The following is a 20918-nucleotide window of genomic DNA, read 5'->3' on the forward strand; positions in this document are numbered from 1 at the left end:
AAACCGAGACTTTGCTGATGTGTGGGGTCTGGGCTCTGCCCCCTTTGCTCGGCAATCGGAGGCACAGCGGTCACCTGTGGTGCTCGCAGTGGGTGCCTGTCCTTACCAAGATGGGGCTGCACTGTGCCTTGCTCTTGGGCTCTGCCCTCTTGTTTTACTGCTTCTCCTGGCTGCCAACACCAACTGCTGCTCAATCAGATCTGCTGCCTTCACCACTTCTGCCAGCTGCCGGTGAGTGACGCTGAGGTCCAGTGCTGCCTGATCGGACCTGCCTGCCTTTGCTGTTTGCTGCCCGCTGCCGGGGTTGGTGCTGAGACACATTGCTGTCCCGTGAGGCTGCAAAAGGAGAGCTGTCCCCTGTGCCCTCTTGCCCCAGCTGCCACTGCCAGCTGGAGAGGCTGCTGCGTGGAGTTACAGAGGAAGCTGCCGCTGCTGCATCGCGTGAGCAAGAATGCTGAGAAGCGTGGAAGAAAGCTGATTACACAGGATCTGAAAACAGGAAAGGCGTCCTGTTTGTCAGGCTGCAAGCCTTCAGAAAAGAATGACAAACTGTCAAGACAACAGATTTATTAGGGGACTGTAACCGGTTTTTGAGCGAGCAGCTAAAACAGTTTCTCACACTCAAAAGTATGAACGCTCTCTAACTTTACAATAAACCCGATTCACTTACACCTACCTTGTGTCTCTCGCATCCATACATCACAATACCCAACCCGTCATCCTTCATGCTCAAGTACAAGATGGCATCACAGGTACCTGCAGGTAAGTGCAGCCATTCCTTGAGGGTTGATCAAACTTTTAGGTCAAGGGCCTTGAGGAACCCTGCTTTCAGTTCTGAATGGTCAGCCAGGTAGGTCACTTGAGGGATGGTATATGTTTTTGGGCTATCCATTTTTTGATTCCTAGAGTTTGAAGAGGGACTTTACCAATTCACTGTAACCAGAATGTGAGTTTTGTAGATAGGATGCATTTTGCTACACCAATCCAAGGGTCAATCTGCAGGCCCAGATCTTTTTCAGAGTCACCGGGGCCAGTCATGTTCAGGACTGTGCCGGTGATGGTCCAAGCAGTGCAGTTGTTGATGCTAGAAGAGTCCTTTGTTTGCTTGATGGAAAAGCCGTGGCACTCTTCCCCTTGTGTTTTGAGACCGGGGAGATTGCAGAAGGTCTCTAATATCTTGATGTTCTGCTTCATGTTTTCCCAGGAATCGCTCAATAAGACCAGATCGTCTGCAAATGCCATCGCTGTGATGCTGTTCATTCCCCAGTGGTACCCTCTGCCACTCTCTTCCAGCTTGCAAAAGGCAACATTGGGTTGCCCTGTTTGACTCACACCTGGATCTGGATGTGGTCTCTCTGTGTTTTCTTTGTGGTGATATATGTACGGATGTTCTCATACATATTGCTCACCAAGCTGATGATATGAGGCTCCACTTCCCTTTGCTGCAGACCATGTAGAATGTGCTGGTGGCTGACGGTGTCAAAAGCCTTAGTGATGTCCACAAATACAACCCCCAGCGGTTTGTGATATTTTTTGGCAGACCGAATTACTGTTTGCAGGAGTTTCACATTTTCAGAGCATCCTGCCATTCTTATAAAGCCTCTTTGCCTTGGGTTGAGGGAGCATGCTTTAGTCGACCTTGCTGTTAATATTCTGGAGAACAGTCTTAACAGGATGGAGCCAATCATGATGGGTCTCCAGTTATTAATGTCTTGGAAATGTTCTGGTTTGGTTGACTTTGGTGTTAATACAGTCCTGCATCCCCTCACCATGTCCGAGATTTTACCTGCTGTTAACCAAAGGTTGAATATCTCCATGGTCTGGGAAAACTCAGGGTCTGTCTTCTCGAGGTCCTTTAGGGTAATCCCGTCTGGACCAGGAGCTCAGCTTTTGCTCATCTCCTGCACAGTCTTCTCAGTTTCTTTGGCTGTAATTAAGTCCCTGGAAGCGCTATTGTCAGCTTTCCCATTGAATTTGCAAGTTCCCAAGGCTCTTAAACTTTCCAGGTGTTTCCCATCTGTCTTTAAATGCCACACAAATTTCACTGGGTAGAATTTTGCAGGACAGGCATTCAATGTCATGCAGAGTAATCTTGGCTGATTTCCCCCAATCTAGATGGAATAGGTGCTGGAAGTGCACCTCTCCTGATTGCTCTCTTAGTCAGCCACTTCTGGCAAGGTCTTCAGGAGTTTTCTTCCTGGGTCCCTGCTTTGTTCTTATCTCGGGCTGCTGTTCTTATCTCGGGCTGATGTTCTTATCTGGCTTATCATATTGAGGCATCTGAAGCAGCCCTGGGCTGACTCATTGACCAGTGATGTCATCTGCTGGCCATTAAGTACCTGCTTGAATGCCCATGGGAAGGAGTTGAGTTTCCCAGCTGAAAGACTTTGACTGAAAGTTCTCTGATAATGGGCCCGCAGCTGCCCCTCCCTCTGCTGGTTGATGTTCCCAGCTGTTCCTCCTCATTATCTGGCCAATGACTCATCCCAGCTGCTGTTCCCATGCCCACAGCTGGTTCCCTGGGCAGCAATCTCCTCTTATCACTCATCTGCTTCCCTGTCTTGGACAGAATGTGTTTGGCAATGAGTTTACTGATGGTTTTGTTTCCCCAAAACTGAGCCTTCAACCTTATCAGCAGATGCTCTTCCTCCTTAGACCAACACCTTTTGTGGGCGAAACATGGATTTAAAAGAAACATGAAGAGTTTAGTTATAGGCTAGCTGTGTTGCAATTAGTTAGAAGAGGAAGGAATTTGGGCCCAGCTAGAGTTAATTAAAATGGTTAAGAGAGCTGGACCTGAAACAGTTTTCAAGATGTTAGGAATTGCTTATGGAATAATTGCTGATCTGTCATTTGTATGTTTGCTTAGCTGTGCTTAGAATGAGGAACAGAAACATTGATAAGTTGGTCTGGGCAACAGGAACAATTACCAATTTCCTCCCTCTGTGGGAACCTATTCAAAAGTCACGCAAGAGGAAACTTAGAGATGTGGGTGGGGATGTTGCTGGCAGGTTGTTCTCCAGCTCAGGAGGCAATGTTTCCAATGTTCCTTCCCTCTCCTTGCTGCTTTTTCCCCCGTTGGTTAGTACAAAAAGTCTCGGGAGACAGCTGTCTTCTTCCACACTTGGTTGAGGTTTAAGATGTTCTTACACCTCCTATAGCCTGGGAAAACCCTCCCAAACCGTAGGAAAACGAACACACTCCTTAGTGTCAAACACACCCGATGTGTAAAACTCCAGTGTCACCAGTTCAAATGCATTTTCTGCCAAGTTAGGGAGGCCAGATGGTAAATTTAGAGAACACAGGTAGGCCCTGTTTTTACACAAGGAATCTAGATTAAAAGTTTTAGATGCCAGGTCCACCCAATCAAAATGGGAAGTTTGGGTGCCGGTCAATGCCTGGTACAGGCGTATCGATGGACACATTTTAGGGATCCGGATAGTTAAAGTGTCCAAAATTTTAGGAGAGGAGGAATAAGATCGGCAGTAGACCCCTCAATAAATTACCAAATCTTGCCAGGCACAAATCCCTGGGCCGGAATTCGGGTAAAAAGCTGCACGGTCCTTACATAAAATTTGTTCAACTGTTTAGCAGGAGATTGTTGACTGGAGATTCCAATGGTACCATGCCGGGGCAGAAGTCGGCTTCATTACACTTCAAAGGGCATACAGTGGTACCATGAGGAGGAGCGACCTTTGCAGCAGTGCCCACTTCGTAACAGGTATCTCCTCAGAAGATGGTAGTTACGCTGGCCGCTTACTCACGCTTCATTGAATTTCTTCACTTTGACATTCAGAGCACTGGGCAGAAATCACATGGCGTCAACACCCGCCTCGGGCCTTCGCGATGCTTTGTTTTAATTAAACAGTCGGATTCCCCTGGTCCGCACCAGTTCTAAGCTGGCTGCTTGGCGCCGGCCGAGGCAGGGCACCGGCCTGGGGACCCCATCCGGGGACCCTCTGCTGAGCAATTGGACCAGGTGGTGAAAACCATGTCCTGTCCCCCTCCAGTGGCATGAGGAGATGATGATCATCCCTGGAGGAATTGCCTGATCCCCTGTGAGCCCTGGGCCTTTTTCCTCAAATGCTCAATAAACCTCTTCAGCAAATTTACACTCCGTGTCCATGTGACTGCATCCGTGTGTGTTTTCCAAAGGAAATTTCCCCAAATCTCCAAGAAGTTGATCCCCGAGGTGTTGTCCTGTCTCCGTGACCATCTGCACATCCCGTCACTGTCTCACTGTCACATCCACACATCTCTGAGCCTGCTGGCACCTCCCAGGTTTGCTCTGAACTCCTCCCCCCTGCTCCCCACCACCAGGTGTTTCCGAGGGTCCGTTCCCAAATAGGGCCACAGGAGGATTTTCTGCCAGGGCAGAAGTGAGACCTGTGGGATTTGGTCAGACAGTTTAAAACATGACCATTTCTAAATGCTGGAAATCCAGAGGCTACAAAAAGGAAGTCTGCAGTTGGAATGGTCCATTATTCTCCCTCTTCCCGCTGCTCAGCTGGCCAAGCCCAACTCCAGAGGAGCAGATCATGGAAAGCAGAGCTGCAGGGAGTGTTGGAGACTCATTCCCAGAGAGAGAGGGAGAAAGAGTGAAATAGGGACAAGAATTCCAATTGTTTTCTTGATCATAACCACCACAAACAGCTCTGTACTCAGTGTGCAACGTGCCAGTGCTGAGGCACGTTCCTGGTTTTTCACCATAAATTGCATCATTTTGGAAACTGTCCCTGGATTACAACAAAACCACAGGCCAAAAATTGACTCCGTTTGCTTCCTACATCAGAAATCATTAAACCTCTACCAAGATGCGTTTCCCTGCAGCAGAAAAGGCCACTTGATTCCTTTTGTGCTGACTTTCTCCTGAGTTCACGACTTCAGATCAACTGAAAGTGTCCCGCTACCACCAAAGGTGGCCGCCAACAACCAGGATCCAACCCCCGAGTCACCATCAAACGCACTGGATCCGCGCCTTCCGCAGCCCAGCATCAATTCCTGCCACTGCCCCCTGCTCTGGGTCAGCCTGACGGGCATGGTTCTGGTGTGTGGGGCCAGCTCCCACAGGACACAGCGCTCAGACCCGCTCTGTGTCCCGCAGCTTGGGCATCTCAGGTGCTGCTCCACAGCTGCGGGGCCTTTCCCACTCTTTTTCCACCAAGGTTCCACCGCTGCTGCACTGAATCACAGAATTCCAGAATTAACCAGCTTGGAAAAGATCTGTGAGATCATCCAACACCACCTTGTCACCAGACCATGGCAGCGAGTGCCACATCCAGTCTTTCCTTAAATACCTCCAGGGACGGCGACTCCACCACCTCCCTGGGCAGCCCATTCCAATGCCCAATCACCCTTGCTGTGAAGAAACTCTTTCTAATCTCCAGCCTAAACCTCCTCTGCTGCAGCTCAAGGCTGTGTCCTCTTGTCCTGTCTCTGGTCCCTGGGAGAAGAGACCGAGCCCCACCTGGCTGCCCCCTCCTGTCAGGGAGTTGTAGAGAGTGAGAAGGTCCCCCCTGAGCCTCCTCTTCTCCAGGATAAACAACCCCAGCTCCCTCAGCCGCTCCTCACGGGACTTGCATTCCACCACTGTTCCACTGTTGCTCCGTGGCTGCTGCTGCTGCTGCTGTTCCAGCGCAGCTGCAAAACCTCCCCTGGTGCTGCTCCCACTCCAGTGCTGCTCGTCTGTGACACTGCGGGGCCTCCTGGAACCGTGGGGACATTGTGACACCGCGGGGACACGTGGAAGCAAAGGAACCCTGTGCCACTCCAGGATCTTGTGGAATCCACAGGCCCTGGGGAGCTGTGGGGCCTCATGGAACCAGGGATCCATTGTGATCCCTGAGGGCCTCGTGGTTCCCAGGGATCCTTTGTGACACTGTGGGGCCTCATGGAACCAAAGAGACCCTGGGACAATGTGAGACCTGATGGCAGAAAGGGGGGAACCTGTGACAATGTGGGGCCTCATGGAGCCAAGGCAACCCTGACACAATGTGGGACCTCGCAGCAGAAAGGGGACTCTGTAACAATGTGGGGCCTCGTGGAACCAAGGACCATTGTGACCCCACAAGGGCTCATGGCACCAGAGGGATCCTGTGACACCGTGCGACCTCGTGGCCCAAAGGAGAACCTGTGACACTGTGGGGCCTCAGGGAATCAAGGGGACTCAGAGACACGGTGGGGGCTCCTGGTTCTCAGTCTCTTCTGACACTTGTCTCCATCTACACAGAAGCCAAACAGGGCAGCCTGAGCCTCTGCATCCAGAATATTCCCGTCTCCATGGCAGGATGCTCCTGCTCCCAGTGGTGCTGTGTGTTCCCTCTGCTCCCTGGGGGAATTGCATCCTACAAGAGACACAGCGACCACTCCGGTACCCGACACCACAGGGCAGGGCCTCCTTCTGGGTGGCAGCAGAGACATCTTTCACTCCATCAGAATGCTCAGAGCCCCGTCCAATGTGGTCTGGAATGTTTCCAGGGACGGGGCATCCACCAGCTCACTGGGAAATCTGTGCCAGTGTTTCACCACTCTCAGCATCAAGAATTTTCCCTTATCTCTGCTCTGAACCCACTCTCTTTCAGTTGAAAACAATCTCCCCTTGTCCCCCTGACAAAGGCCCTCCGGAAACATTTCTCCACATGTTTCCGAGGAGGTGTTTTGAAGTCTGAAAGGTCACACTGGGGTGTCCCCACAGCCTTTTCTGCTCCAGACTGAACAGGTCCAACTGTCCCAGCCTGTCTCTGTCACAGAGCTGCCCCAGCCCTCCGAGCATCTTGGTGGCCTCCTCTGGAAGTGCTCCACGAGCTCCGAGTCTTTCCTGTGCTGAGGACCCTCTTGTCAATTGTTTTTGCAGAAGACACAGTCGCTAGGAGAGGGGAAACTCATCCTTCCTGAAATGCTGGCACAAGAGCAGGGACAGTTTCTGCAGGGCTGAGACACAGCCCCGAGGGAGGCAGGGACATTCCCATGGCATCCCTGCAGCTGGGGGCCAATCTGCCGGCACTGGGAGCCTCTGTGTGTGTCCAGCTCATTCTCCCACGGCCGTTGGCACGTGGTCAGCAGCCGTCCAATGCCATCCCCCTGATTGGCACTGATCTCCACAGCAGCCTGGAGCTCTCCCTGGCCAACGTTCCCTAATTAGGACCCTGCGGACACTTCCTCAATTCTTGTCCAAACCAATGTCAGCACACCAATGACATCACAGCACTTGTCCATGAGGTCAAGAATCCCCCATGGGGACACTCTGCTCTCTCCTCCATGGGGCACAAAGCAGCAACACTCCCAAGGAAAATCGTTTCCCATGGGCCCTGCGGCTCCTTGGGAAGTTCCAGAGCAAAGAGTCAAGGCAGGCGCCTGAAATGCTTTCCCAGCTGGCCCACAACACATCTCGGATGGATCCACAGTGTCCCTGGGAAAGACAGAAGCAGAACCCTTCACTAATGCCCTGGAACGTCCAACAGGAACCAAAGCCATGAACAGCTCTCAGGAACCACTTCTCAGTGGACTTTAACAGCTTGGAAGCCCAAGGAGTCTGAATGTCTTCCTGGTGCCTCGGGCCCTGGGTAAACAGGGCTTATCAGAGATGCTGGCAGGGGACCATCATCCCTCCTCCTCACAGGACACCTCTCTTTGCCAATTAGCTCCGAGTGACTGCCTGGGGACAAGCCCCTCTTTTTCCACTTCCCCTTGGATGGGCACATCCGACTCAGGTCCAGCGCTGGCCTGGGCCCAGGGCCAGGGAACTGCAGAGACTCTCTGTGTGGACAAGGGCCTTTGGGGACCTGCAGCAAATTGCATCCAGGCACAGTGCTGGAGTTTGAGCCTTACTGGGGATGGGGTCCCTGGCACCCTGCATGTGGAGCAGCTGTGCAGAGCTGGAGCCAGGTGCTCTGTGTGGGCACGGTGGCTGTGGGTGGGACAGGGGGAGGGTCAGGGCAGGACATTTTCCCCTCTGAACTCTGCTCTGGGGCTGGAGGTGGAACTGTTTTGGGGCCTGCGAGGAAAGGGAATGGAGTGGTTTGGCTGTGGGAAGAAGCACACCTGAGCCATTTCCCAAGCCTCAGCCTTGTCTTGGGGTGATCAACATTGCCCAGTGCTCCCCAGTGTCTCCAGTGACTGCAGATCCCAATCAGCTGCCTACCCTTGACTCAAAGTCCTCCCACATTCCTGTTTTCCCTGATTCCAGGGTCCTGGAAGAGGGGTCAGTGCCCAGCCCTGTTTTCTCAAAGTGCCTGAGTGGGAATAGGGGCAACTGTGCTGGGACCCAAGAGAGTTTGGGATGGGCTCAGCTCTGGGCTGTCCCACAGGGAAAGCTCTGGGAGGGAAGGGGCAGCAGGAGATGGGGGATCTGGCTGTGGGGGCTGCAGGAGGATGGATTGTGGTGGAGTGGGCGCTGTTCTCACATTGGGATCCCGCTGCCTTTGGCTCCCTGCCCTGCAGGCTGAGAGTTGCCCCTGGCAGCTGGCAGATCCCCTGTCCTGGCAAAGACAGGGATGCAGGACGGCTCTGCAGGACAGCGCTGGGCACCCCTGGCTGCACCTCCACCTTCACACCCTGCAGCCATCCCTGGGAGAGGAGGCATTTGGGCTTTTCACAGGGAGAGGGCTGCATTGGAGGGGATCCTATGGATGTCACCCCAAGACAGGAGACCTCTCAACTCTCCTGACACAACATTTCTGGGTTTCATTTTCTGTCATCCCCTGATCTTATCTCTGCTTCCTGGAGATTTTCCTCCTGGACTTGTTTGCCTGGGCCTGATCTGTCCCTGCCACCACTCACAGACCCCAAATCTCTGTGCACTCTCCTTGACCCTGCAGGAACCTGCCTCATTGCAGGGCACTGGCTGGGGGCAGTTTCTGTTTGTGGGTTGGAAAAACAACAGGCCAAACTAAGACTGATCACTAAAAGTAAGACTTCAGATGTCTCAGGGACTTGTCAAAATTCATAATACCTTTTATTGATATCCCTTCCCTGCCATTCTCCACTAGTAGGAAACTGAAAACAAAGTCTCAGGAAATGTCCTCATTTTTATCAAAATCCTTGGCTTGGAAATATTCTGGGACAGATCACAAACCCTCAGCATTGTCAGAGCTTCATGAGCATTTCACTCCCCCTGCACTCGAGATGTTCTGAGCTGTACTCACAGAATCTGTAGGCATTGGGATGTTCCAGCTTCAGGAGATCCCTCCAGGAGCTGCAGCTGCCTTGTCCTGCAGCCAGAGGCTTCCTGAGTCAAGAGCTGGCAATGATTCTGCTCCAGCAACTTCTCAGCACCTTTGCAGCCTTGGCTGAGTTTAAGCCCTGTGTGCCTCTGTGCTGTGCCCGGGCTGGCTGCAGGCAGTGGCCCAGCCCTGCTGGGCTGGGCCCAGGAGCTGCTCCTGGCCACAGCTGTCTCTCTGCAGCGCTGCCGCTTGCCAGGAGCCGCCTCTGTGCCAGGAGCCCGGCCCAGCTCAGCAGCACAGCCACAGCACAAGGACTCTGATGACCCTCTTGGGGCTTGGTGCTGAGGCCCTGAACATCAGTCCCTGAGAGGGAGCTGAAGCAATCTCTCAAGAATTCAAAGTCAATATCAATCTCCAGAGTTTCCTGAAGTTTTAATGGGTCCCACTGAGGAAGACTGAGGATGAGAAAGTGTCCCCAGGTTCCAGTTAGAGCAGAACACTGGAGGCAGTGATGGCAGGTGGGGACAAGCAAAGGAAAGGTGTCTGTGAGGCTGAGGAAACCTGGATGTGTTCCATGACTCCAAAGGGCCAAGGCCTGAGCCCCAGCCCCTGGCAAGGCAGATCCTGTCCCTCCCTCAGTGCGCAGGGCTCTTGCCGGGGCACTGGGATGTGGGGATGTGCAGTGCCAAGGGCAGCACCATGGGGCGGCCCCTGCCAGGCCACTGAGCAGGGACAAGGAGGCACTGAGGCCCCAGGGCTGCAAGGGTCACTTGTCTCCTGCTGGCCTCAGGGCCAGGGCCAGCAGCCGTGGCCCAAGTGCTGCACAAGTTGGCTCTGTCAGGGCCTTGCAGCTGCTGCCCATCCCTCTGCCCTCTGCAGCCCAGGCTGTCCCACGCTGTCCCTGCCCTGCGCCTCTGTCCCTGCAGGCTGTCCTCATCCCCCCGGCTGCTCCAACTTGCCGGCCCCTTCCTTTGCTGGCAGCTCTGCGTCCTGCCTGCCTCTGCCTGGGCACACAAAGCCTTGGGCTGCTCCAGACTCCTTCTGGGGGACGTGTTGCAGCACAGCACTTCCCTGGGAGGGAAAGACCTTTCTCCTGGTGTCCAGTCTGGAGCTGCCCAGCTGCCCTTGGTGCCATTATTTCTTTGTCAGGCTGTTTTATACAATGAAGAAAAGCTCCTCCATCTTTGAAACCTCCCTTCAAGCCCTCCCAGGCTACTTCTCTTCTGTCCTCAGTCTCCACAGAACTGAGCCCAGGGCCCTCAGCTTCCACCTGCTGGTTTTGTGATGAGGCCTCCAAAGCCCATCTTGGGAGATTTTTGGGTTCTCTCTAAGGTCTTTGAAAATGGAAACATAGTGATCGAGGTCCAAGATAAATGGAGTGTTATTTTTTCCCAAACCTTGCAGTGACAGAACAAGGGGCAATAGCTTTAAACTGAATGAGGGGGAATTTAGATTTGATCTAAGGAGGAAATATTTGACAGTGAGAGAGGCACAGAACTGCAGCTGTGCAAGGCAGAGAACGATGCTCCATCCCAAAATTCTTCAAGGTCAGGAGGTTTGTGCCAACCCCTCCACTCCCCAAGGATGGAATTCCTGTTGTGGGGGTTCTCTGATGTGCTGCGTGACCTCACAATGCTTCTGGCCAGAATGTCTGCTGGGGGCCAGCCAGGCTGCTGCAGTGGCAGTGACCTCACAGCCATCACCATTCCAGCCCTGTCCCCTGGGCCTGGCTCTCCCCTTTCCTCTCTCCTGGTCTTGTCTCTGCAGGGATGAGTGGTTTTGTGATGAACACCTTGTCCCCAAGATATTCCTGAGACCAATCATTTGTCAGTCAGGCCCATGTCACAGCAGTGACCTCATTTTCAACTCGCTCAACTCCTCATCTCTGCTGGAGCCCACATTGAGCAGCCAAAGCCAGCCCCTGCTCTGGCCTTTCCCTCTGCCCTGCCCCAGGGCCTGACAGAGCCAGGCGGCCGCAGGTGACCTTGAGGTTGTGCAGGGCTCAGGCACAGGGGCTGTGCCAGACTCAGTGCTGAGCTCACACTCTGTGGGGTGGAGCAGAGCCCAGCCAGAATCACCCCCTGAAGGAGCAGCTCTGCAGTGGTGGCCACTGGGCCGGCTTGGCCAGGGAGGCTTCTGGCCATGCCCTGCAAGGAGCTGCTGCTGCCAAGGTGCCTTTGGTGTCTCAGGCTCTCCCTGGCACAGCTCCCACTCCGGCACTCTGCACTGAGGCCTTCAATGTCTTGGGCTGGCCTGGGGCTCCTCCTGCAGCAGGGTCTGCCCTGGTCATGGCACAGGAAAGGCAGTTCCTGCTGGAGCAGGAGGCTCTGCCTGGAATGGGCTCAAACAGCTCCAACAGGGCCCTGTTTGCAAAGCCCCCAGTGGGGAATGCAGAAGGGAGGTCCCGCTGCTTTTGGGTGGGAAGAATGCAGAAACCAGCCTGACTCCTCCATTTCAAAGTTCAACATCCTCAGAGGGAGCTGCAGCTGTGGCAGAGCTGGTAAAATCCCTGGAGAAAGGAACAACCAACCAAGTGACGCCACTGAGAGCTTCTCCAGAGCTGTGGAGTTGGCACAGCCTGGGCACATCTGACTGACAGGGCAGCACGTCAGACTAGAAAAGCCCCGTCCCAAATTTTAACGGCAACGTCTTCTGACATTTCCCTTCTTGGGGGTGGTGGAGATCCCTCCCTGGAGTGGGGACACTCCTCAAGGTCACTGCTCAAGGCCGAGTCACAGACATTTGCCTACGGTCATTGATCTGGGTGAGTGACATCAATCTCTGCTTAAGGACTGGTTTTGCTTTAATACAAGTGCTTCAAAATTGCGTCCTAGAGCACTAGATTGTAATAGTTGTTACAGCTCCTATACTGTGCAGTAAATAATTCTGATTAAGATCTTTTTCTCTAATCATGAGGGTAATCAATTAGATCTGTATTTATATAAATAGATCTGATTTGCTATTACTCATCCCGTGGGACAATTTGCATAAAGCTTCAATTCCACCTGTCTAATCCTTGCCAAATAAACATAAACCCTTGCCAAAATCTGGGGCTGGGATTGGATCCGGCCGTTCCCAGGCTCCCCTCACTGAAGGAGTTTAGAAAGCCTGGGGGTCCTGGAGGGATTTAGGGATCTATGGGGAGTGTTTGGGGGTCCCTTCTGCACCTCATAACCCAGTGGCAGCTTCTCTAATAAACATCACCTGAAGCTCCCACTCTGCCCATGACAGGAACGCTGTGAGTGTCTGTGACATCCCGGCTCTAGGGCAGCCTGGGGACTCCTGGATGTCACCATGGAACCCCTGTGAGTGTCCGTCACCTCACGGTTCTTTAGGAGCACGGGGATTTCACCACTGGACTCCTGCCACTGACTGCGACATCCCGGCTCCTTGTCAGCATACAGACACGTCTGTTGTCACCATGGAGCCCCTGTGAGTATGTGTGAGCTCATGGCCCTTTGGAAGAAGACACCCTTTGCATTTCACATGAAGCCCCTGTGACCGGGTCTTTAGCAGCCCAGAGACCCCTGAGATGTTACTGTGGAGCCCTTGCGCTTGTCTGTGAGCTCTCAGCTTCTGAGCCGGCTGAAGAAAACTGAGATGTCACCGTGGAGTCCCTGTGGCTGTGTGTGACTAATGCATCTTTAGGAGCCTAGAGACCCCTGGGATATCACCGTGGAGCCTCTGTCACTGCCAGTGACCTCGTGGCTCTTTAGCAGCCTGGAGACACTTGGAATGTCACCGTGGAGCCCTTGTGAGTACCTGTGACAGATCAATGCCCCAGCAACATGAAGTCCCCTGGGATGTCACCATGCAATGGCTTTGACTGCCTCTGACCCCACGGCTTTTTATCATCCCAGGAAAAGCCTGGGATGTCACCACGGAACCCCTTTGACTGCTTGTGCCGTGGTTTAGGAATGATATTCCCCTATTTCATGCTCCTACTAAAACCGTGGCGCCTCTCACTCCCCTACTGCCTCCCATGGAAAGCACAAAAGACAAAGATCCTGGGCTGGGATAAGAACAATTTACTGGGAACAGCAATGAGATAAGGAACAAACAGGAAGGGCAACAATATTGATAACAGAAGGGATAAGACAAAGAAGTTACTTACAGGGAAAACTGCAACACCACCAACCCTGCCGCTGTGTTCACCCAGATGCCTGTGGAAAACCAGAATAAGGAGATCACCATCCAGGTGTCTTCCCAATGTGGATCACCAGGAATGTGGGTCACCAGCTCTCTTTGCAAAGTGGGTTCTCTGACGGGGAATGAAGTTGGGGCAGCGGACAAAGCTTTTCCTGCAGTTGGGGCGGTCCCAGGGCTTCCTTTACCGGTGGCTCTGCCGGTGATTAGTCAAGTAAGAACTCCGAGTGAAGCTCTTCCCACACTCAGGACACTTGTAGGGCCTCTCCCCAGTGTGGATGCGCTGATGGGGGACGAGGCTAGAGTTGCGGCAGAAGCCCTTCCCACAGTCGGGGCAGCGGAAGGGCCTCTCGTCTGTGTGAACCTGCTGATGCAGGAGGAGTTTGGAGCTGTCCCGACACCTCTTGCCACACTCGGGACACTCGTAGGGCTTCTCCCCGGTGTGGATCCTCTGGTGGTGAATCAGGGCCAAGCTCCTGCTGAACCTCTTCCCACATTCCCCACACTTGTAGGGCCGTTCCCCTGTGTGGGTCATCTGGTGGCGGATCAGGCTGGAGCTGACATTGAAGTCCTTCCCACATTCCAAGCACTTGTAGGGCCGTTCCCCGGTATGGATCCTCTCGTGGCGGATCAGGTGGGACCTCCAGCGGAAGCTCTTCCCACATTCACCACACTCATAGGGCTTCTCCGTATCATGAAGCTGCTCATGGACCACTAGGTCTGAGCTCTGGCTGGAGCTCCAGCTGCCATCCCGGCACAGGGTGGGTCTTTCCTCCTTGGAGCACCCTGGCCTGGGTTTGGAGCCCCTCTTTGTATGGCATCTTTGGGGCTTTTCCTTCCCGTTGCATTCTTGTGACGTGGAGCCACTCAAAACGACCTCTTCCACAAGACTCTGTCGGGGGAATTTGCCCTTCCTGGTCTCCATCCTCAGCTCATTGTCTGGGGGAGGAAGAACAAAGAGAGGATGGGATTTGCTTCCATGTCAGAGGGAAGGGGAAGGAGATCCCCCAGTTCATCTTTGGCAGGATAGCGTCGGCAGCAGGGTTGTCCTGCAGCCAGGGGTGATGCTGGGCTGAGAGATGGAGCAGAAGAGAGGGGGAAAGGGGCACTGATTTCTGCCTCACCTGTCTGGCTGTCCTGGGGCATCTTCCTCTTCCTCACAGCTTTCTCCTCCATCCGGCCAAGGTTTGGGAATGGGAACTCCTGCAATGGGGAAAAACAAGGTGTGAGCGCATTGGGTTGGGCGTTCCTCCTGCCCAAGTCCATCTCTAGAAGTCACCGGGCCTCTGGTGTCCATAAAAACCTCCAAAACACCAAGATTCAGTTCAAAAGAAGCCTCCTGCGAGTTCCCCCTCTCTGGTCCCTCCACTTTGAGCTTCTGGGGGCTCCCTCGTGTCCCAGCTGCTGGGGGTCCTGAATGTATTGGGTTTCCCCCACCTGCTTGGTCCCCACCCACCCCAGGCTGCCTGGCGTCCCTGGAATTACAAGGCTCCCTCCACTTTGGTCTCCAAACTTGGAGATCCTTTGTGTCCCTCTTCTCTGGCATCCCCTCACTTAGGAATGCTGGGGGGCTTTGGGAGTCCTGGGGTCCCTTCTCCCCTTATTCTCTGCTTCAGGGAGCCAGGGCTCCAAGGCATCCCCGCTTTCCCACTTCAGGGTCCTGGCAATCCTTGAGGTCCCCCCTCTCTGAGGTCCCCACTTCAGGGTGCAGGCAATCACAGGGTTCACCCTCTCCACATTCCCTCTCCTCCAGATTGCTGGGGTTCCCCCAGTCCCGATATTGTTCCTCTCTGCTCTCCTCCCTCTGCGGGTCCCAAGGTGCCCCTGCTCTGGCTCTTCTGGGGGGTCCCACAACCCCCTGGCTCTGGGCTGAAAGCAGCAGTGCCTGACCCAGGAAGGCCAACTCTCACTGCGGGGTCGGGACCTGGCATCCCCCCGCCTACCCTGGGGGCTCTGCTGGCAGCAGCTACCAGGACTGCCAGAAAAACCCTTCCTGGGGACACCCCAGCATCCCCCAGAGGATCTTTTTGCCTCAGCTTTGGAGTCCTGCAAGCTCCAAACAGCCCCTCCCAAAAAACACTGTGCTGCTTTTAAGGGAAACTGGCAGGAGAAATGAACCCGCCTCAACCACCTCAAGAGAGAGTTCCGGTCAGGCTCACAATTCATTAAAGAGATTACAATAAACACAGCAACCAAGAGAAAACGGGTTTTAAGCCACAAAGACTGAGTACAACCTGGCACCGTGCTGGTCAGAGTGATGGTGGAGATCCTACCACGTGGTGGTCACAGTCTTGTCAAAAGTGCTGGTCCTGTGGAAGTTCTGCTCCTCCTCTGGATCCCTTGAGCAGCAGTGGTTTCCTAGTTCCCCCAAGCCAGGTTTTATATGCTCAGGTTCAGGTGGAAATGCTCAGTACCTCCCCCAGGTCAGGGAGGTTCACAATGGAATGATGTCATTCTCTGAGTCACAGGATATTTTGGGAGTCCTTGATTGTCTAAGTCCTTGCAGCTGCCCATTCTGCTGGTGGATAATGACCAATTAGCAGAGAAGTCCCCTCAGGCTGGATGTGACTGCTGGTTGTTGTGGGCTTGTTTTTCTTTTCAGGAATTTTGTCCCATCTGAAAGGAAGAGGCAGTGAGGGCAGGGGGTTGCCCAGGAGACAATTAGGGGCAATTAGGAAACAAAAGAAATGGCCACGCCTCCTCACATACCATGGTGATGGCTCAGCCAGAGAAACCAGAGTTTGGAAGTGGTGGCTGGGGAGTGAGCTCTCTGGCTGGGGGGTTGGTTCTCAGCAATGGCAGAGATCCCATGAGAGGTTGGGGGCAAACCGAGACTTTGCTGATGTGTGGGGTCTGGGCTCTGCCCCCTTTGCTCGGCAATCGGAGGCACAGCGGTCACCTGTGGTGCTCGCAGTGGGTGCCTGTCCTTACCAAGATGGGGCTGCACTGTGCCTTGCTCTTGGGCTCTGCCCTCTTGTTTTACTGCTTCTCCTGGCTGCCAACACCAACTGCTGCTCAATCAGATCTGCTGCCTTCACCACTTCTGCCAGCTGCCGGTGAGTGACGCTGAGGTCCAGTGCTGCCTGATCGGACCTGCCTGCCTTTGCTGTTTGCTGCCCGCTGCCGGGGTTGGTGCTGAGACACATTGCTGTCCCGTGAGGCTGCAAAAGGAGAGCTGTCCCCTGTGCCCTCTTGCCCCAGCTGCCACTGCCAGCTGGAGAGGCTGCTGCGTGGAGTTACAGAGGAAGCTGCCGCTGCTGCATCGCGTGAGCAAGAATGCTGAGAAGCGTGGAAGAAAGCTGATTACACAGGATCTGAAAACAGGAAAGGCGTCCTGTTTGTCAGGCTGCAAGCCTTCAGAAAAGAATGACAAACTGTCAAGACAACAGATTTATTAGGGGACTGTAACCGGTTTTTGAGCGAGCAGCTAAAACAGTTTCTCACACTCAAAAGTATGAACGCTCTCTAACTTTACAATAAACCCGATTCACTTACACCTACCTTGTGTCTCTCGCATCCATACATCACAATACCCAACCCGTCATCCTTCATGCTCAAGTACAAGATGGCATCACAGGTACCTGCAGGTAAGTGCAGCCATTCCTTGAGGGTTGATCAAACTTTTAGGTCAAGGGCCTTGAGGAACCCTGCTTTCAGTTCTGAATGGTCAGCCAGGTAGGTCACTTGAGGGATGGTATATGTTTTTGGGCTATCCATTTTTTGATTCCTAGAGTTTGAAGAGGGACTTTACCAATTCACTGTAACCAGAATGTGAGTTTTGTAGATAGGATGCATTTTGCTACACCAATCCAAGGGTCAATCTGCAGGCCCAGATCTTTTTCAGAGTCACCGGGGCCAGTCATGTTCAGGACTGTGCCGGTGATGGTCCAAGCAGTGCAGTTGTTGATGCTAGAAGAGTCCTTTGTTTGCTTGATGGAAAAGCCGTGGCACTCTTCCCCTTGTGTTTTGAGACCGGGGAGATTGCAGAAGGTCTCTAATATCTTGATGTTCTGCTTCATGTTTTCCCAGGAATCGCTCAATAAGACCAGATCGTCTGCAAATGCCATCGCTGTGATGCTGTTCATTCCCCAGTGGTACCCTCTGCCCCTCTCTTCCAGCTTGCAAAAGGCAACATTGGGTTGCCCTGTTTGACTCACACCTGGATCTGGATGTGGTCTCTCTGTGTTTTCTTTGTGGTGATATATGTACGGATGTTCTCATACATATTGCTCACCAAGCTGATGACATGAGGCTCCACTTCCCTTTGCTGCAGACCATGTAGAATGTGCTGGTGGCTGACGGTGTCAAAAGCCTTAGTGATGTCCACAAATACAACCCCCAGCGGTTTGTGATATTTTTTGGCAGACCGAATTACTGTTTGCAGGAGTTTCACATTTTCAGAGCATCCTGCCATTCTTATAAAGCCTCTTTGCCTTGGGTTGAGGGAGCATGCTTTAGTCGACCTTGCTGTTAATATTCTGGAGAACAGTCTTAACAGGATGGAGCCAATCATGATGGGTCTCCAGTTATTAATGTCTTGGAAATGTTCTGGTTTGGTTGACTTTGGTGTTAATACAGTCCTGCATCCCCTCACCATGTCCGAGATTTTACCTGCTGTTAACCAAAGGTTGAATATCTCCATGGTCTGGGAAAACTCAGGGTCTGTCTTCTCGAGGTCCTTTAGGGTAATCCCGTCTGGACCAGGAGCTCAGCTTTTGCTCATCTCCTGCACAGTCTTCTCAGTTTCTTTGGCTGTAATTAAGTCCCTGGAAGCGCTATTGTCAGCTTTCCCATTGAATTTGCAAGTTCCCAAGGCTCTTAAACTTTCCAGGTGTTTCCCATCTGTCTTTAAATGCCACACAAATTTCACTGGGTAGAATTTTGCAGGACAGGCATTCAATGTCATGCAGAGTAATCTTGGCTGATTTCCCCCAATCTAGATGGAATAGGTGCTGGAAGTGCACCTCTCCTGATTGCTCTCTTAGTCAGCCACTTCTGGCAAGGTCTTCAGGAGTTTTCTTCCTGGGTCCCTGCTTTGTTCTTATCTCGGGCTGCTGTTCTTATCTCGGGCTGATGTTCTTATCTGGCTTATCATATTGAGGCATCTGAAGCAGCCCTGGGCTGACTCATTGACCAGTGATGTCATCTGCTGGCCATTAAGTACCTGCTTGAATGCCCATGGGAAGGAGTTGAGTTTCCCAGCTGAAAGACTTTGACTGAAAGTTCTCTGATAATGGGCCCGCAGCTGCCCCTCCCTCTGCTGGTTGATGTTCCCAGCTGTTCCTCCTCATTATCTGGCCAATGACTCATCCCAGCTGCTGTTCCCATGCCCACAGCTGGTTCCCTGGGCAGCAATCTCCTCTTATCACTCATCTGCTTCCCTGTCTTGGACAGAATGTGTTTGGCAATGAGTTTACTGATGGTTTTGTTTCCCCAAAACTGAGCCTTCAACCTTATCAGCAGATGCTCTTCCTCCTTAGACCAACACCTTTTGTGGGCGAAACATGGATTTAAAAGAAACATGAAGAGTTTAGTTATAGGCTAGCTGTGTTGCAATTAGTTAGAAGAGGAAGGAATTTGGGCCCAGCTAGAGTTAATTAAAATGGTTAAGAGAGCTGGACCTGAAACAGTTTTCAAGATGTTAGGAATTGCTTATGGAATAATTGCTGATCTGTCATTTGTATGTTTGCTTAGCTGTGCTTAGAATGAGGAACAGAAACATTGATAAGTTGGTCTGGGCAACAGGAACAATTACCAATTTCCTCCCTCTGTGGGAACCTATTCAAAAGTCACGCAAGAGGAAACTTAGAGATGTGGGTGGGGATGTTGCTGGCAGGTTGTTCTCCAGCTCAGGAGGCAATGTTTCCAATGTTCCTTCCCTCTCCTTGCTGCTTTTTCCCCCGTTGGTTAGTACAAAAAGTCTCGGGAGACAGCTGTCTTCTTCCACACTTGGTTGAGGTTTAAGATGTTCTTACACCTCCTATAGCCTGGGAAAACCCTCCCAAACCGTAGGAAAACGAACACACTCCTTAGTGTCAAACACACCCGATGTGTAAAACTCCAGTGTCACCAGTTCAAATGCATTTTCTGCCAAGTTAGGGAGGCCAGATGGTAAATTTAGAGAACACAGGTAGGCCCTGTTTTTACACAAGGAATCTAGATTAAAAGTTTTAGATGCCAGGTCCACCCAATCAAAATGGGAAGTTTGGGTGCCGGTCAATGCCTGGTACAGGCGTATCGATGGACACATTTTAGGGATCCGGATAGTTAAAGTGTCCAAAATTTTAGGAGAGGAGGAATAAGATCGGCAGTAGACCCCTCAATAAATTACCAAATCTTGCCAGGCACAAATCCCTGGGCCGGAATTCGGGTAAAAAGCTGCACGGTCCTTACATAAAATTTGTTCAACTGTTTAGCAGGAGATTGTTGACTGGAGATTCCAATGGTACCATGCCGGGGCAGAAGTCGGCTTCATTACACTTCAAAGGGCATACAGTGGTACCATGAGGAGGAGCGACCTTTGCAGCAGTGCCCACTTCGTAACAGGTATCTCCTCAGAAGATGGTAGTTACGCTGGCCGCTTACTCGCGCTTCATTGAATTTCTTCACTTTGACATTCAGAGCACTGGGCAGAAATCACATGGCGTCAACACCCGCCTCGGGCCTTCGCGATGCTTTGTTTTAATTAAACAGTCGGATTCCCCTGGTCCGCACCAGTTCTAAGCTGGCTGCTTGGCGCCGGCCGAGGCAGGGCACCGGCCTGGGGACCCCATCCGGGGACCCTCTGCTGAGCAATTGGACCAGGTGGTGAAAACCATGTCCTGTCCCCCTCCAGTGGCATGAGGAGATGATGATCATCCCTGGAGGAATTGCCTGATCCCCTGTGAGCCCTGGGCCTTTTTCCTCAAATGCTCAATAAACCTCTTCAGCAAATTTACACTCCGTGTCCATGTGACTGCATCCGTGTGTGCTTTCCAAAGGAAATTTCCCCAAATCTCCAAGAAGTTGATCCCCGAGGTGTTGTCCTGTCCCCGTGACCATCTGCACATCCCGTCACTGTCTCACTGTCACCTCCACACATCTCTGAGCCTGCTGGCACCTCCCAGGTTTGCTCTGAACTCCTCCCCCCTGCTCCCCACCACCAGGTGTTTCCGAGGGTCCGTTCCCAAATAGGGCCACAGGAGGATTTTCTGCCAGGGCAGAAGTGAGACCTGTGGGATTTGGTCAGACAGTTTAAAACATGACCATTTCTAAATGCTGGAAATCCAGAGGCTACAAAAAGGAAGTCTGCAGTTGGAATGGTCCATTATTCTCCCTCTTCCCGCTGCTCAGCTGGCCAAGCCCAACTCCAGAGGAGCAGATCATGGAAAGCAGAGCTGCAGGGAGTGTTGGAGACTCATTCCCAGAGAGAGAGGGAGAAAGAGTGAAATAGGGACAAGAATTCCAATTGTTTTCTTGATCATAACCACCACAAACAGCTCTGTACTCAGTGTGCAACGTGCCAGTGCTGAGGCACGTTCCTGGTTTTTCACCATAAATTGCATCATTTTGGAAACTGTCCCTGGATTACAACAAAACCACAGGCCAAAAATTGACTCCGTTTGCTTCCTA

This window comes from Corvus hawaiiensis, unplaced genomic scaffold, assembly GCF_020740725.1.
Source record: "Corvus hawaiiensis isolate bCorHaw1 unplaced genomic scaffold, bCorHaw1.pri.cur scaffold_32_ctg1, whole genome shotgun sequence".
Classification (NCBI taxonomy): domain Eukaryota; kingdom Metazoa; phylum Chordata; class Aves; order Passeriformes; family Corvidae; genus Corvus; species Corvus hawaiiensis.